Raw genomic sequence first — 18,106 nt, 5'->3', positions numbered from 1 at the left:
CCTCTCTAATAGTTGTTCTCATTCCTTTTTATTTCCTCCTTAGCTCTATGAAAGTTTTTCTGTTAATAGGGATAGTTAGGACAAAAGGGCAAGGTAGGAGGAGCATGTGAGGCTTAGGGCTTTTAAGTTTGAAGACTCAGTGTTACAGGTTTAAAAGGTAGCAGTTCTCAGTATATTCCATTTTTTTTTAAAAATGTACAAATATGGTCTTTTTAGATGGATGCATGCAGTTCGTCAGAACTTAAATACTGAGGAAGAAGTGGAAAATGTAGCAGACATTGGTTTTGATTGTAACATGTGCAGACCCTATATGCCTGCGTCTAATGGTAAGAGAATAATTTAAACTGTGAGTCTGCACTCTTGTACCACTCATTTGCACCTTACTGTCCATAGCCAATGAATTAACTTAGCTCTACTCTATTTTATCTTTGTGAAACTTACTTTGACAAGTATTTTATGAAAAATATTATTGTTGGTTATACATGACTTATCACAACTTGTTATAAAACAATTTACATGAAACAATAAAAAGCACATACTTTAGATGTAAACTATAATTTTGCTTCCAAGGAACATGATCTTGTAGTTATTGACAATATGTCAAAATCCAATGTGCTGATTCTTTCTTAGCCAGGTTTTCCTCCATGACTTGAGTATTTCCTTCATCACTTCTTGTTTTGTTGTTGCTTTAAAAAGTGCTCTTAACTTTAGTGTTCAAACATTTATTTTAATAAAATGAGTATAGAAAGAGAAAATTTAATCATATATAAGTATGTAAATACACTTTACCTTTTCTGAAAAGAATTACCTGGATTTTTTTTTTTTCATTTCAGTGCCTTCCTCAGACTGCTGTGGATCTTCACTTGTAGCACAAATTGTCACAAAAGTAAAAGAGCTAGGTAAAATTTGAAATGCTTTACTTAATTTAATTAATTTACTTTGCTTAATTTTTACATAATTGGCTTACCACTTGTAAAATCTGCTTCAATCATATGGGTGTTCTATCCAAATTCCATAATGTTGGTAATCATTTCCACAATGATATATAAAATGTCATCCAGCTTTACTGGGGCAGTATTCCTATAAATTTCAGCAAGTTGGCAACAAAAATAACAGCTCTTAGAATAACCATTAATGCCATACTTATTTTGGTTTCATTGATATATTACTGTGCTTAATTATCAGTTAGCAGAAAATACGGCCTAGTTAGCAAGCAGATTTCTTTTAGAATTAATTCAATCTCTTAATTTTTTAAAATAATTAATAAGCCTAGTATGGTGATTAATATGATATACTTATTAAACAGTCATTCTTTTGAATACTTGTATTTAATAGCACCTGATACAAAAGCATTTTGATAGTACAGGAATTGTTCTAAGGAACAACAGTTTTGTACATTTAAAATTAAATCTGCAGGATTTGTACTTATTTATTACTTCTCCCTATTAGTAATTATGTTGATACTCTGATTTTTCCAGATGAGCTTCTGGAGTATTCTCTCTTTTCTTGTGTAAATAGATCCCTGCCTTTTGATCTTTTCCAGGAAAAAGCTCATAGTGGATTAGCTGAGCATTGCATTTCTTTGCAGTGCTTCTAACTCTTTTTATTGGGACATGAAAATAGAAATGCCAGGAAGACTTTTTTGAGACGGAGTCTCGCCCTGTCACCCAGGCTGGAGTGCAGTGGCACGATCTCAGCTCACTGCAATCTCCGCCTCCCGGGTTCAAGCGATTCTCCTGCCTCAGCCTCCCACATAGCTGGGATTACAGGTGCCCGCCACCACGCCCGGCTAATTTTTTGTATTTTTAGAAGAGACAGGGTTTCACTGTGTTAGCCAGGATGGTATCGATATCCTGACCTCGTGATCTGCCTGCCGCCTCGGCCTCCCAGAGTGCTGGGATTACAGGCATGAGCCCCCGCACCCAGCCCAGGAAGACCATTTTTTAAAAAACATGTAACATTTCTGCCTATAATCCAAGGAAGTTTGACCTATTTTTCCTAGTTTTTATTGGGTTTCATGAAGTTAATTATTCATGCATTTCATAGATACGTAATTGCTTTCTAGAACTACAGTCACATTCCCTTGACATGGGTATCAGTAATCAGTAATCACTAATCAGTCAAATTTAAAATGAAAGTTTAAATTTGTATTCTTGAGATTTTGTAATTTTAGACCCACCCAAGACTTATACCCAGGATGGTGTGTGTTTGACTGAATCACGGATGACTCAGTTACAGAGCCTCACAGTTGCAGTTCCAAGAAGAAAACTGTCAAAACCAAAACTGAAATTGAAGATTATAAATCAGAATAGCGTGGCCATCCTTCAGACCCCTCCAGACATCCAATCAGAACATTCAAGGGATGGTGATATGGATGATAGTCGAGGTAATACTAATTTATTTTCCATGAAATATGTGTGCAAGAATTACAGCATATAAAGTAACTTTTGAAATATGTGTATGATTTACCAAAGGGTAAATCACACTGACTTAGATAACCCCGATGTGACCCTTGCCATCTCCAAATGAGTGATCTTCTTAGACCTTGCCTTTTCAGGTTCTCTTCCTTTCACACGTTTTAGAACAGACCTACCTTACAGAAATCTCAAGGAGCACCATATCTTTGAAGATCACAGGTGGGGAAATACAGAGGGCTTGACTTTAGTTTGCTAGATAACGGCACAAACCTTCTCAGATACTGTGAGCTTGGATAATACCATGTTTAAGTGAAGGTAGTTGATGCATACATTCTAGAAATGGAAAAGCTGTCATTTAATATTACTTCAGGTATAACTTCATATTCACCAGTGTGCATCATAAAGTATTGGTTTATAAACATTTTCTTAATCAAAGTAAATATAAGGTTTTTCTAGCTGAATTCTTTTTTTTTTTTTTTTTTGGTTGGGAGACAGGGTCTTGCTCTGTTGCCCAGGTTAGAGTGCAGTGGCATGATCTTGGCTTACTACAACCTCTGCCTACTGGGTTCATGCGACCCTCCTACCTCAGCCTCCTGAGTAGCTGGGACCATGGATGCGGGCCACCACGCCTGGCTAATTTTTGTATTTTTTTGTAGAGATGGGGTTTTGCCATTTTGCCAAGACTGGTCTTGAACTCCTGGGCTCAAGCCATCTGCTCTGCTCAGCCTGCTGAATTCTTGAGATAGCAAAATATTTTAATAGTAACCTAAAATCCAATATGAATTAAAGAGGATTACTGTAGGTTTCCTCATTTTTGGGGTGGTTATTTATTTTCAACTGATTCAGAATTGAAGGGATAATTATTTCTGTTCCATTACATTTTATTTCATAGTTGTTTTTTTTTAAGGGGCAGTGTCTTGTTACATTGCCCAGGCTGGTTTCCAACTCCTGGGCTCAAGTGATCCTCCTGCCTCAGCCTCTCAAGTAGCAGGTACTATAGGCATGTGCCACTGCAGCCGGCTTTGAGACAATAGAATTTATTGAATACCTACTGTATGTCAGATGTTGGAAATCATATCAGTGTACAAAACAGGTAGAATTCTCTGCATAGAGTTTATATTTTAATGTTAGGTAACTCAACTCTTAAAAAAAATCAGTTAATTATAATGTGTTTGGCAAGTCCCATGGTAAAAGTTAAGTTTGATAAAGAGGAATTGCCTGGCCAGGCACAGTGGCTTATGCCTGTAATCTCAGCACTTTGGGAGGCCAAGGTAGGTAGATCACTTGAGGTCAGGAGTTCGAGACCAGACTGGCCAACATGGTGGAACCCGTTCTCTGCTAAAAATACAAAAATTAGCCAGGCTCAGTGGCATGCACCTGTAATCACAGCTACTTGGGAGGCCAAGGCAGGAGAATTGCTTGAACCTGGGAGGCAGAGGTTACAGTGAGCCGAGATTGCACCACTGCACTCCAGCGTGGGTAACAGAGCAAGACTCCGTCTCCAAAAAAAAAAAAAAAAAAAAAAAGGAATTGGAAGTACAGACAGGTGTTTAGGGTCCATATGAACAGAAAGCAGTATTTGAGCACAGATTTTAAAGAGGTGAGTGAGTGAGCCACTTGATTACCTGAGAGAAGAGCATCCCAGACAGTGAGGAAGCCAGTGTAAAGGCTCTGGGTGAGAGTGTGCTGAGCATGTTTGAAGAGTGTTGTGGAGACCAACAGAGTGAGCAGAGGGGACAGTCAGGTGAGAAGATTAGAGATGTGAGGACAAGAAGGACGGCTCAGTATATCTCACACAACCATAAGGTGATGTGTCAGTAGTTTGTGCTTAATAGCAATGGAATAGGAGGCCATTGAATGTTCCTGAAAAGAAGAACACCATGATCTTATTTATATTTTAAGAGGAACACTCTCCTATGATATAAGTAGATGATTAGGTGCAAGAGTTATGACAGGTAGATCAGTGAGAAACAATGGTCCAGGTGAGAGGTAATTGTGGCTTTGAAAAGGTATGTCTTTTGTGGCCGGGCTCGGTGGCTCATGCCTGTAATCCCAGCACTTTGGGAGGCCAAGGTGGGTGGATCACCTGAGGTCAGGAGATCAAGACCATCCTGGCCAACATGGTGAAACCTTGTCTTTACTAAAAATACAAAAATTAGCTGGGCGTGGTGGCACCTGTAATCCCAGCTATTTGGGAGGCAGAGGCAGAGGATTGCTTGAACCCAGGAGGCAGAGGTTGCAGTGAGCCAAGATCGAGCCACTGCACTCCAGCCTGGTGACAGAGTGAGACTCCATCTCAAAAAATAAATAAATACATGAAAAGATATGTCTTTTGTATGTTCTTGATAATTTTTGTTTTTTAGTGTGTTTTGGGTCTATGTTGCTGGGAGAAACACTTTCTGATGTTGTATGTAACTGATTTTCAGATACAGTTGAACAGGTAATTTGATTTGGGGGCTTGGAGTTTGCAAAGAAGTAGTCCATATACTTGGAGGAATTGATCAGATCAGCATTAACAAGAATTTCCATTTCTGAGGATGTTAAAAAATGTCTGAAAAAGGTTTCCATAGCCTCTTAAATTTGGGAAGTGCTCCATTTCACAAAATATGAAAGGTTTCTTGATAATAGTACACATTGTTTCCCAAATTATGTGATTATAATACCTTTTTAAAACAACACAGAAGACCTTGGAAGGTTTTCCTTGTGACTTACCACTTGTAAACACTGAGAAATGGTGATATGTTTCAATTTCATATTTTCTCGTTGACTCGTATCAGGGTAAAAGAAAATCAGTTGAAAAATTGCCCTTGCTTTTTTAAAATTTACGTGATAAAATAGCCCATCTGAGTTTACTGAATTTGTCCTTATTTTTATTGAATATGAAAAAAGATTGTTAGTGTGTTGGATGTTAAATGCTAAGACAATTTTAGAATTTAAGGAATTGAATATATCAGTATTTTCATGACTAGTCCCTCATGTTCATTTACATGCCAGGATCTCACATCCTTTGCAGAAGGAAAGGTACATTCCTAGGGATAAAATAAATGCATGTTACTTGGACAACATTTTTGCTTTCTGTTTGCTAAATAAAAATCATTTTTAAAAATTTAGTATTGCCACACTTTGCCATATTAAAAATGTTTTAGATTACTATATTATCCTGAAACTACATGTACACACACACCCCTAAAATAAGTTTTATGGTATTTCATATGCCTGTATGGGAGAAAAAATACGAAAAGAATACAATCATCATAAGTTCTTATTATTACGTTATGCTGAGATTTCTAATAACGCTGCCCTTTTCTGGGTATTTTTTATTAACCTAAAATTTGTGATGTTTTAGAGTGTTTCACTAACATGTTTTGATAACGTCTCAGTACCCTTGGGAAAGCATTATAAAGTAGTGGGCAACGATGAAACCTACTCTGGATGTTTTTAGGCAAATTTTTTAACTTCTCTGATGCTAGTGTTCTCATTTATAAAATAGGTTAACCAGGATGAGCCCATAGGATAGTTGTGCTGATGAGGTGCAAGGATGCATGCCAGGCACCCAGCACTGGCTCTTCCCAGACATGGAGTGCTCAGTAACCGTGAGCTATTAGAATACAAGTGCCCAACCAGTGCTTGAGCAATTGTGTTCTCTGTCCAACAGAACTCAACAGAATCCCACGTTTGTCTTTATATGTGAATTCAGTTCCTTTTGAGTTAGTAAGAAATTATGCCTGTGTTGGGGTAATTGAACTTTCAGGAGGAGGGAATTGTCTGCCACAATTATTCTCTGAACTTAATGTTTCCATGTCTTTTTCTTCATTTTGGAAGTTTGGGAAAAATTATAATGAAAGAGTATACTCTTCATTTTCCTCTGTATTATAAACGTTTTCCTCTGTATTATAGCGTATCTGACAGTTTCCTTTATTAAAAAGTATGATATATTAGGGAGAGACTTGATGAATTTAAAATTAAAGTTTGAAAAGTGTTACTGACTATAAGTGATCTTCGGCTGTGCAGTTTTCAACTTGAGGTTGTCAGAATGTAATATTACACATTATATTACACACATCTACAGAATCCAAATTGTGATGTTCCTGGAGTATTGGAACAATACCTATGACTTTTTGTTTCTATTGATTTTTAACTCTTCTAATAACCACTTCTTTAAGAAAAGTCATACATCATCACTTTGGTGTATCAGAAACAAATTCCTTATGCAATAAAAGCATACTTCTTTCTCGTTCACCTACTGGGATCTAGAAACCCTGTTAATGCAAGAAAAAAATCCCAAACCTCAATAAAATAACACTCTGTTTGTCTCAAGAGTGGAAACACAACACATTTCCTCTCAACTGGTGGTCCCAGATCGACCATCACAGTGTATGGATGTGTTTGGAGGTGTGGGAATAGGACTGCACTGAGGCTCTAGAAGGCCAGCAGGTGGGGCAGACTGAATGGAGGGAGGGGAGTGGCATTCAGTAACTACTGGAGCGTGGGAAGAGTGAGGTATACTGTCCATCTGGTGAAGGTGGCTGCTTCCTTGAGGTTTGTTACTTTCTGTAATGTTAATTCCCTCAACTTTTAAAATTTGATTTTTAGACAAGTTATACATTCAACTGATTTAAAATTGGAAAATAATAAAAAGGTAAACAGTGAAGTCTCTCCCTTTCCCATGCCTTCATGCCCCCAGTTTACATCTCCAGAAACCTCAGAGGTTTCTCGTGTAACCTTCCAGATGTGTTTTTTTTTTTTTTTTTTTTTTTTGAGACGGAGTCTCGCTCTGTCGCCCAGGCTGGAGTGCAGTGGTGCAATCTCGGCTCACTGCAAGCTCCGCCTCCCGGGTTCACGCCATTCTCCTGCCTCAGCCTCCCGAGTAGCTGGGACTACAGGGGCCCGCCACTGCGCCCGGCTAATTTTTTGTATTTTTAGTAGAGATGGGGTTTCACCGTGGTCTCGATCTCCTGACCTCGTGATCCGCCCACCTCGGCCTCCCAAAGTGCTGGGATTACAGGCGTGAGCCACCGCGCCCGGCCTCCAGATGTGTTTTATGCATGTACAAGGAAATGTGTGTGTATATATATATATATTTGTGTGTGTGTGTGTGTGTATATTTTATTCCTTTTATCTTACTACTTTTTACTGTCCTTCATTTTTTTATGGCTGCAAATATTCCTTTGTATGGAAATATAAGCAATTTAATTTACCTGTTCTTTCCCCTGTTGATAGACCTTTGGGTGTCTTTCAATCTTTTTTTTTTTTTTTTTTGTTTTTGAGACAGAGTCTTGCTCTGTCACCCAGGCTGGAGTGCAGTGGCACGATCTTCGCTCACTGCAAGCTCCGCCTCCTGGGTTCACGCCATTCTCCTGCCTCAGCCTCCTGAGTAGCTGGGACTACAGGCGCCCGCCACCATGCCCGCCTAATTTTTTTGTATTTTTAGTAGAGACGGGGTTTCACCATGTTAGTCAGGACGGTCTCGATCTCCTGACCTCGTGATCTGCCTGCTTCGGCCTCCCAAAGTGCTGGGATTACAGGCGTGAGCCACCGTGCCCGGCTTTCTTTCAATCTTTTACTGTGAATAGTACAATGTATCACCTGGTATATTTATAATGTTGTATGTAAGTGGGCCTGCAAAGGTGAATTCCTTGCTAAATCCAAAGACATAATGCATTTGAAACTGTTTTTGGAAGGTAAGATACAGTTTTTTGGTTTTTTTCATTTTTTATTATACATATCTGAGGCATACAACATGCTTTGTATACATAGTGAAATGATTACTATGGTCAAACAAATGTCTGTATCCTTCACCTTCCATAGTTTCTGTGTGTGTACACCTAAAATCTCTTTCAGCAAATTTTCTGTACACAATATTATTAACTATGGTTCTCATGCTGTGTATTAATTTGATCTCTAGAATTATTCGTCTTACCTAACTGCATATTTGTACCCTCCGACCTACTTCTGCCCATCCCACCCATCCCCTACCTCCAGACCCTTGAAAACCACCATTCTACTCTCTATACGTTCAGCTTCTCACCCCGCTGCCTCCCATTCTGCTTATTAAGTGAGATCATACAGTATTTTTCTGTGTCTGGCTTACTTTATTTAGTATACTTTCCTCCCGGTTCATCCATGTTGTCACAAATGGCAGTATCTCCTTTCTTAAAGCTAACTATTCCATTGTATAAAGTCCTCATTGTCATCAGTAAGTTCTTAGAAACTGTGGTTAAGAGGGGAAAAAAAGTATGACAAAACTGATTTTTTTTTCATTTTGCATTATGCCAAAATTAGATTGAAGGAAACAGTGTTACTTGAGGACCTGCTGTATGTTCATTTAGCTTAACGTCTCAGTTCCCAAGAACCTATTGATGACATTAAGGGAGGACTTAATATATGTATATACAAACGTCACAATTTCTTTATCTATTCATCTGTCCTTGAATGGGTAAGTAAATTGTCCATCAGGACACTTAGTTTGTTTCCATATCTTGGCTATTGGAAGTAATGCCGCCATGAACGTGGGAGTGCAGATGTCTCTCTCAGATGCTGATTTTATTACCTTTGAATATATGCCCAACAGAGGCATTGTTGGATCTTATGGTAGTTGTATTTTTTTTAAGGAAACTCTATACTGTTTTCAATAATGGCTATACTAATTTACATTCCTATCAACCATGTACAAAGGTTTCGTTTTCTACACACCCTCACCAACACTTATGTCTTTGCCTTTTTGATAATAGTCATTCTAAGAGACATGAGATGATATCTATTGTGGTTTTAATTTTCATTTTCCTCATGATTATGATGTTGAGCATCTTTTCATATACCATTTGACCATTAGTGTGACTTTGGAAAAATGGCTATTCAGGTCCTTGCCTATTTTAAAATCCAGTTATTTGGGTTTTTTTTTTTTTGCTACTGAGTTGTGTGAGTTCTTTATATGTTTTGGATTTTAACCCCTTATCAGATGTGTGGTTTGCCAATATTTTCCCCTAATCCCTGTGCTACCTTTTTACCCGTTTTTTTTTTTACTGCTATGCAGAAGCTTATTTGCTTGATGTAGTCCCACTTGCTTATTTTTGCTTTTGCTACCTGAGCTTTTGATGGGATATCCAAAAAATCATTGTCAAGGAGGATATTAAGAAATTTTTCTCCTAAATTTCCTTCAAGGAGGTTTATGGTTTCAGGTGTTAGGTATTTAATCTATTTTGAGTTGCTTTTTATGTATGATGTGTAAGATAGGCATCAGGTCCAGTTTCATTCTTTTGCATATAGATATCTAGTTTTCTTACCACTACTTATTGAAGACACCATCTTTTCCCTATTGTATCTTGTTGGACTTGTCAAAAATTAGCTCATAATATATGCTTGGGTTTATTTTTGGGCTCTGTATTCAGTTCCATTGATCCATGTGTCTGTTTTTATGCCAGTACCATACTGTTTTGATAACTATCACTTTGTAATATAAGTTGAAATCAGGTAGTGTGATACCTCCTACTTTGTTTTTCTTTCTCAAGATTCTTTTGGCTATTCAGCGTCTTTTATGATTTAATACAAATTTTAGAATTGTGTTTTCTATTTTTATGAAAAATGCCTTTGGAAATTTGATAGGGATTGCATTGAATCTGTAGATCACTTTGGATAGTATGGACATTTTAACAATATTCTTCCAATCCACAAACTTGGGGATATCGTTATATTCATTTGTGTCTTTAGTTTTTTTCTGTTTTTTGAGACAGAGTCACACTCTGTTGCCCAGGCAGAAGTGCAGTGGTGTGATCTCAGCTCACTGCAACCTCCGCCTCCTCCTGGGTTCAAGCAATTCTGCTGCCTCAGCCCCCCAAGTAGCTGGGATTACAGGTGCCTGCCACCACGCCCGCCTGGCCAATTTTTGTATTTTTAGTAGAGACAGGGTTTCGCCATGTTGGCCAGGCTGGTCTTGGACTCCTGACTTCAGGTGATCTACCCGCCTTGGCCTCCCAAAGTGCTGGGATTACAGGCGTGAGCCACCATGCCCAGCTGTGTGTCTTCAGTTTACTTTGTCTGTATTTTATAGTGTTTAGTATATAAAGCTTTCACTTCCTTCATTAAATTTGTTCCTCAGTGTTTTATTTTTTTGATGTTATTTTAAGTGGAAATGTTTTCTTGATTTTTTTTCAGATCATTATTTGTATAAAGAAATACATCTGATTTTTGTATATTGATTTTGTATCCTGCTACTTGACTGAATTCATTTATTCTAGTAACTGTGGAATTTTTAGGGGTTTCTACATACAAGATCATGTCATCTGCACACAGGGATAATTTTACCCCCTTTTTTCTGCTGATGCCTTTTATTTCCTTTTCTTATGTGATTGCTCTGGCTAGGACTATGTTGAATATAAGTGTTAAGAGTAGGCATCCTTGCCTTGTAGCAGATATTGAAGAAAAGCTTTCAGTCTTTCCCTGTTGTAGGTTTGTTTTTGAATAGGCAATACCTGTGCATGATACAAGAAATACAAAGGTCTTAAAAAGAGTGAACAATGTTAAGTTAGCCTACCTTTTGGCCATCCCTTCCTTGGAAAGAACCAGTGTTTTCTTATAACTTTCCAGAGATTAGTCATCTAGATACAAGTATGTATATATGGGAGAATTTCTCATATTTGGGTGATAACGGTCTTTTTCTCTTTTCTTTTCTTTTCTTTCTGTCTTTCTTTCTGTCCTCGTCTCGTCTCTTCTCTTCTCTTTTCTTCATTTCTTTTGACGGAGTCTTGCTTTGTCGCCCAGGCTGGAGTGTAGTGGCGCAATCTCGGCTCACTGCAAGCTCTGCCTCCCAAGTTCATGCCATTCTCTTGCCTCAGCCTCTGGAGTAGCTGGGACTACAGGCACCCGCCACCACGCCTGGCTAATTTTTTGTATTTTTAGTAGAGACGGGTTTTCACCGTGTTAGCCAGGATGGTCTCTATCTCCTGACCTCGTGATCCACCCACCTCAGCCTCCCAAAGTGCTGGGATTACAGGCATGAGCCTCCGTGCCTGGCCGATAACGGTCTTTTTCTTTATTTCAGCCTGTGGGAATCAGAAGGCCCTTGTGAAGATGTTGGTTAGAAGAGACTTTAGCTAGTGATACCACTTGTGTTAGGGCACTGTATGTGCTACTTTATGCCATTTGTCTCAACATGTATGCTTACTGGTGTCACTATGAACCTCATCAATAAAAGTGCTCTCTTGGTTTTTACTGTCCTTGTGTGCATTGTTTCAGGTGAAAGGTGGTCTTTGTACTAGATCCAGTGCTATCCTTGGCCACAAACCATTGCATATGATTAATTTGGGGATTTCCTCTTTATCATCCTGGAGATCATCTTCTGTTTTCTCCTGTGTTACATGTGTTTTCTGCAATTTCATGAATTTCTCTTTATTTCTTCCCTCAATTTGGGTGGAACGTATCTTCCGTAGCTCCCTGACAGAGAATGTGTGGAAGGTAAGTTTTGAGCATTATATACTTCTGAAAATGTCTTTATTTTACCTTCCTACCTGACTCATCTTTTCCAGGTTGGAAATACATTTTCATTTATCATTTTTAGTCAATTGATCCACCGTCTTTTAGTTTCTAGTATATGAAGAACTCGGTTTTTTCTATGTGACCTGTGTTTTCTTGGAAGCTCTTAAGATTTTAGGAAATTCTTTGTCCTCAGTGTTCTAAAATTTCATGAGGATAACGTCTGTTTTTGTCTATTTTTGACATTTAAAATCTGTTTTGTTAGGCACTGAGTGGTCTCTTTCAGTCTGCTGTCTTATATCCTTCAGTGGTAGGAAATGTTCTTGAACTATATTATTGATAACAATTCCCTCTCTTTTTCCAGAATTCTGCTTTTCAGATGTGAAACATACTCAGTTTTTCTCTGCTTCTTTCCAATCATGTCCTTATTTTATCTTCCTCTACTGAGTTTTGTTTTTATTTCAGTTATTTCAAGAGCTTTCTTTCCTCCCTTTGAATGTTTCTTTTGTAGCATCCTATTCTTGCCTCAAGGGTATCTTATATTATCCCTCAGAGGATTTTAATCTTTTTGAAGATTTTCTTTACTTCCTACTTAGTCTGTTAATTCCAAATTGTCTTTTATGTTCTCAGGTCTCTGTCTTTTATGTTACAGATCAAGGGTGTTGCAGATCTTCTGGCTTCCATGGCCCACATTGGAAGAAGCGTTGTCTTGGGCCACACGTAAAATACACTAATGATAGCTGATGAGCTTTTAAAAAAAAAAAAACCTCATAAAAAGTCTCATAATGTTTTATGAAAATTTATGAATTTGTGTTGGGCTGCATTTAAAGCATCTTGGCTGCAGGTTGGACAAGCTTGTTATAGACCATTGTCAGATAATCTTTATGGTACATGCATGATTAAAAGTGAAGAACTAAAGATGGAGACTGGATAGATAGTATCTTTATTTTTAAAAAAGGAATTAAGTAGTTGATTAGAAAGCTTTGAGTATGTGGTGGTGCTTGTCGATTTGTAAGTTTAGTGGGGTGATTTGTGCTGACCATTTGGTGAACCCTCTGGTTTCAGTATCTTTAGATGTTCTTCTTGAACTGATCAGGTTCCCCACAACAGTCTTTTCAAACCTCATACTTGGAGGCTAGAGATCTGGCTTCTAGCTTTCTGAGAATTCAGTGGGGAAATGTGGGGTCCGGCAACGGGAGCAGAATGGGGTTGTCCACACTTAGTATGCCCATATTTTCTTGGTCCTATTTTCGATCTTCATCCCATTGTTCCATTTAAGGTCGCCCAGGAATCCTGCATCCCACAAATGAGAGTAGCAGCTTCTCAGTGTGTAAACCTAGGAAGCAGGTGTAGGGAGTATAACTTCTGCAGATAATTAAATCTCTTGTTGCTTCAGTTTTCTCCCACTTATTTCCAAAGGCGGCCAGTTTTCCTAGTTTCTCAGCCTTCTGAGGATTGTTATAAACTGGATTCTTTGTTTCAGTTCTTTCTGCTCTCAACTGAGAATTTGCCTTTGTTAAGTTGTTTTTCTCCTTTCCTATTGTCTTTTTTTTTTTTTTTTAAGGAGATTGGGTCTTTCTCTGTTGTCCAGGCTGGAATGCAGTAGTGTGATCATAACTCACTGTAGCCTCAACCTTCTGGGCTCAAGCAATTCTCTTCTCCCACCTCAGCCTCCCAAATAGCTGGGATTACAGGCATGCCACCATGCCACAGCTTGATTTTATCTTTTAAAAATAGATTATTTCAGTGTGTTTTTAGTAGGGTTTCAGGAGAATGTAATTTTAATGTATGAATTTAGTCTGCCACCTTAACCCAAAATTCCCTGTCATTAACTTTTAGGTGGGTTTATTTGAAGGTAAACAATTGGTATTGTCATCTTTGGTGTTTGTTTTTTTCAGTAATTTTTTCTTTTCTTTTCTTTTCTTTTCTTTCTTTCTTTCTTTTTTTTTTTTTTTTTTTGAGACAGAGTCTCGCTGTCACCCAGGCTGGAGTGCAATGGTGCCAACTCGGCTCACTGTAAGCTCTGCCTCCTGGGTTCACGCCATGCTCCTGCCTCAGCCTCCCACGTGGCTGGGACTACAGGCACCAGCCACCTCACCTGGCTAATTTTTTGTATTTTTAGTAGAGACGGGGTTTCACCGCGTTAGCCAGGATGGTCTCGATCTGACCTCGTGATCCGCCCACCTTGGCCTCCCAAAGTGCTGGGATTACAGGCATGAGCCACCGCGCCCGGCTTTTTTTTTTTTTTTTTTGAGAGATGAAATTTCACTCTTGTTGCTCAGGCTGGAGTGCAATGGCACGATCTCGGTTCACTGAAACCTCCACCTCCCGGGTTCAAGCAATTCTCCTGCCTCAGCCTCCTGAATAGCTGGGATTTTAGGCGTGTACCACCACGCCCAGATAATTTTGTATTTTTAGTAGAGACTCACTATGTTGGTCAAGCTGGTACGGAACTTCTGACCTCAAGTGATCCACCTGCTTTGACCTCCCAAAGTGCTGGGATTATGGGCATGAGCCACCGTGCCTGGTCTATAAACTTTTCTTTTCATGGTTTAGTCATAAGTCCATAGCCATTATCAGATTGTTATGGAATTGGCCTCAAATATAGACCAAATATAATAAAAAAGAAAAGACAAATACCCTGTTCATGCCATTACAGAAATACGTTATCTCTAATACTGAGAATATTGAAGGAGTTAACAACTTGATTTTAAAATGTATTTGATAAACATGTCTTTTTCCTGGAATACAATGTAAAGCATATATAATTTGGAAAAGTTTGATTACCACAGTGTTAAAATAGCGTTCTCTAAAATAGCATTCTCTAAGCATTCCATTTACCTCATTCAGTGAAGTATTTATTGAACATGTATTAGGTATCCTACTAACAATACATCTGTTACTAAGAAAATCTGTGTACCTGTTCTCATGGAGAATATAATCTAGCAGGGACACAGATTTTAAAGAACCAATAAAAATGAAGCATGACGTTCATACATGCAAGCATAAAACTGTTTGACATAATCTTATCTAAATATCAGGAATTCTTTAATACAGTGAAGTTTAGAATAAATCCTGAAAGATAAGTTAGGTAGAAGGCAGAAATTGGGGAAGATAGTGGAAGAAAGAGCTTGATACATTCAAAGAACTGAGTATAGTTCACTAGAGGGAGTGAGATGAAGCTGGAAAGTTTACAAGAGACTGTTGTAATGGGCCTTGCAATTTGAAGTTTATTTTGAGGGCATTTGGGAAGACATGAAAGGATTTTAAGCATAAAATTGATACATATTTATAGAAAGATCATTTATGCAGTAATTTAAAGAATTGATTGGAGAGAGGTAAGCTTTGAGGTGGGGAACTAGATAGGAGCATATTGTATTAATAGTGAGTCATCTGAGGTTGGACTAAGATGGTAGTAGAGAGTGATAAAATGCATTTCAGAGGTATTGAGGAGTCTTGGTTGTAGGAGGAAAGAGATTAGGAATGATTAAGGTGGTCTTCCAGGCCTCTGTCTTCTCCAGGTTACATTTCCATACCTTTTAATGATGATAGGTAACATGGGAAAAAGGAGAAAGTTTATTTTAAATTAATAGTTCATTTTGGATATACAGTTTTCAGTAACTAGGTAATATTCAATTATAGCTGTGGTTGAAGCTCAGAAGAGAGTTCTAGTCTAGAGACCTGGACCTGAAGACATAATTAAAAGCAAGTGAATTTGTTAAGTGCAAATGGATTGCACTTAACAGAACTCTGAGTTCTGTGTTCCCCTTCTCTGAATATGTTTTATTTCATGGGAACACTGCACTAAGCAGCACAATTTCTACAACCATTTGGGGCTGCTTCTATCTCCTTTCATACTTTCCCTACCAACAGGGATGTACAATTAAAATGGCTCAGCAACAACACTACTTTTTATTCCCCATTATGTAGGGATTATATATTTGATAGGTTTTTCCAGTTTTGTGTATATATTTACTTTTTTCCAGAAGGAGAACTTATGGATTGTGATGGAAAATCAGAATCTAGTCCTGAGCGGGAAGCTGTGGATGATGAAACTAAGGGAGTGGAAGGAACAGATGGTGTCAAAAAGAGAAAAAGGAAACCATACAGACCAGGTATAGTGCCTGAGGTAGACATTTCAATATCATCAACAATTGGTTAATTAAAGAAAAATGCAATACTGAAGACTTCAATTAAAATTAAATATTCAGGATTAAGAACTGTCTAAACAAAAATATGTGCACATAAATTAAAGAACTAAACTATTTGAATACGACTTTCTAGCTCCAGAGTTCTTTATTTTGAATATGTGAATACTTCACAATGAACCATTATTGAATGCCTTATCCCAAATGTTAACCATTTTATTAAATGCTTTACTAGATTGGCTTTTGTTCATACTTGGACTTTGAAGGCCATTTATATAGTTCCTCTGGATGTGTACTTCTGTAACGCTTTTAATTTTCAGTATTCACTTTCTAATATCTTTTTTTGAAAAAACTTACTTCAGTGTTTATGCAGGAGTGCAAGTAAGTATACAGTGTGAAGGGGAATAAGACAGAGTTATTATGGCTCCTAGAATTTATAGTCTAGTTAAAAACCATGACTGATTAAACACTCATTTCTTATCTGGCTCAGGAGTGGAGAGAAAAGCGGTCTTGCTTGTCAGTTTTATTTGCCTTATTGGAAAAAATTATTAAAATTGTCACAATACAGAAGTTGTAGGCTTTTATGTATTTATTTAAGAAAAATTATTTTCCGCTTTTCACACGTGTTGAGTAGGCTTTCCTTAGCCAGTTTATTAATATCTTGTTTACCAATGAGGTTTTAAATTGGATTCATACAATCTTTATGCTTCTTATTGCTTATATTTTATTGGTAAGAGTGATCTAAATCCCTTTGGATATGTAAGGAAGAACTTTCTTACTTCGTTCGTATTCCATGAGACCTTAAAAGATAACCTGTCTTTTAAATAGGTCATATCTATAACAAGGACCTAAGATGAGTTGCTTCTAAATCGTTTTATGAAAATGATTTCATTTCTTCCTAATCATGAGGCTTATAAGTGTACTTTTTTAGACATTGCAGATTTCTTCCAGGAACTTGTATTTACTGTTTTCTTTTCCTCTGCCTCACATGGAAGTCAACCCTCTAATTGAGGGACCCATTAGGTCACAGAGTATATTGCTAGAGAGCGATATCATTTCACAAAAGCTTATAGTGTTGACTGTGTACCAGACCTCTATTCTAAGCACTTCACTTATGTTATTTGTCCTTTTAACATATGTATGAGAAGCTGCTTTGCCTTACCCCCATTTTTAACCAGTGAAAGAATTGAGGCATTGAGAAGTATTTAGTGAGTAAGCAGAATTACATAGTCTGACTCCAGATTCCATGCTCTTAACCACAGGGCTTTATGTGTCCCATGTATAAATGCCCTCATACGTTGGAGTACCAGACACCGTCCCCCTGAAATCATATCAGTCAAGGAATATTTGTGTCATCTAGGTAGTTCGTGTCTTCTGTCCTCCAGCTAATGTACCAGTTAGCCGGTTAATATACAGACACAGTCATCCATCACTTAAGTTCAGAGAAATACATCATTAGGCATTTTCATCCTTGTGTGAACATCATAGAGTGCACTTCCACAAACCTAGATGGTATAGCTTACTACACACTTAGGCTGTATGGTACGCTAAATTCATTTTAAAAAATAAAGTAATTGTGCTACGGTGTTATAACTATGGTGATGTCTGTATGTGGTGGGAATTTTCCAGCTCCATTATAATCTTATGGGACCACTGCCTTAACATGCAGCCCTTTGTTTACCAACATCATTATGCAGTGCATGACTGTTATGTGATGTATGAGACACTAATATTTGTCAAATAGATAAGCCAGCGTAATTTAGTGTTTGATATTTACACTGATACTGTTTAGAAGAGGAAGTGCACAACGGTCTTTTTGTATTCTGTTTGATAAGTGATAACAGTGGCTTTGCCTTTTTTTTGTTGTTGTTGTTGTTTTTAACTTCTATTTTACCTAAAACTCAGGTTATTTATTTAGACTAGCACAGATTTAATTTTGGAAAATGACTTACTATTCAAGATAAAGCATTTTTATCCTGTGTACTGTGGAAACGTAGGGAGAAATTATTTATCAGTTTACCCAATTTCTTTTTTGGATAGGTATTGGTGGATTTATGGTGCGGCAAAGAAGTT

General features: G+C 37.7%; 2 long non-coding RNA genes across 2 annotated transcripts; both read left to right on the top strand.

Moving 5' to 3' along the window:
* Nucleotides 1-213: 213 nt before the first annotated feature.
* LOC129530394 (uncharacterized) lies at nucleotides 214-2,220 on the top strand. The gene is made up of 3 exons (XR_008675797.1): nucleotides 214-326; nucleotides 834-899; nucleotides 2,174-2,220. It is a non-coding gene; the product is annotated as an uncharacterized lncRNA (long non-coding RNA).
* A 7-nt stretch (nucleotides 2,221-2,227) lies between these two features.
* Nucleotides 2,228-18,105, top strand: LOC129530393 (uncharacterized). Its single transcript, XR_008675796.2, has 3 exons — nucleotides 2,228-2,386; nucleotides 15,872-16,000; nucleotides 18,074-18,105. It is a non-coding gene; the product is annotated as an uncharacterized lncRNA (long non-coding RNA).
* The last annotated feature ends 1 nt before the right edge of the window (nucleotide 18,106 follows it).

The sequence above is a fragment of the Gorilla gorilla genome, chromosome Y, assembly GCF_029281585.2.
Source record: "Gorilla gorilla gorilla isolate KB3781 chromosome Y, NHGRI_mGorGor1-v2.1_pri, whole genome shotgun sequence".
In the NCBI taxonomy this organism is placed as follows: domain Eukaryota; kingdom Metazoa; phylum Chordata; class Mammalia; order Primates; family Hominidae; genus Gorilla; species Gorilla gorilla.
Note: the sequence above shows the minus strand (reverse complement) of the source record. Positions and strands in the feature narration are given on the sequence as shown.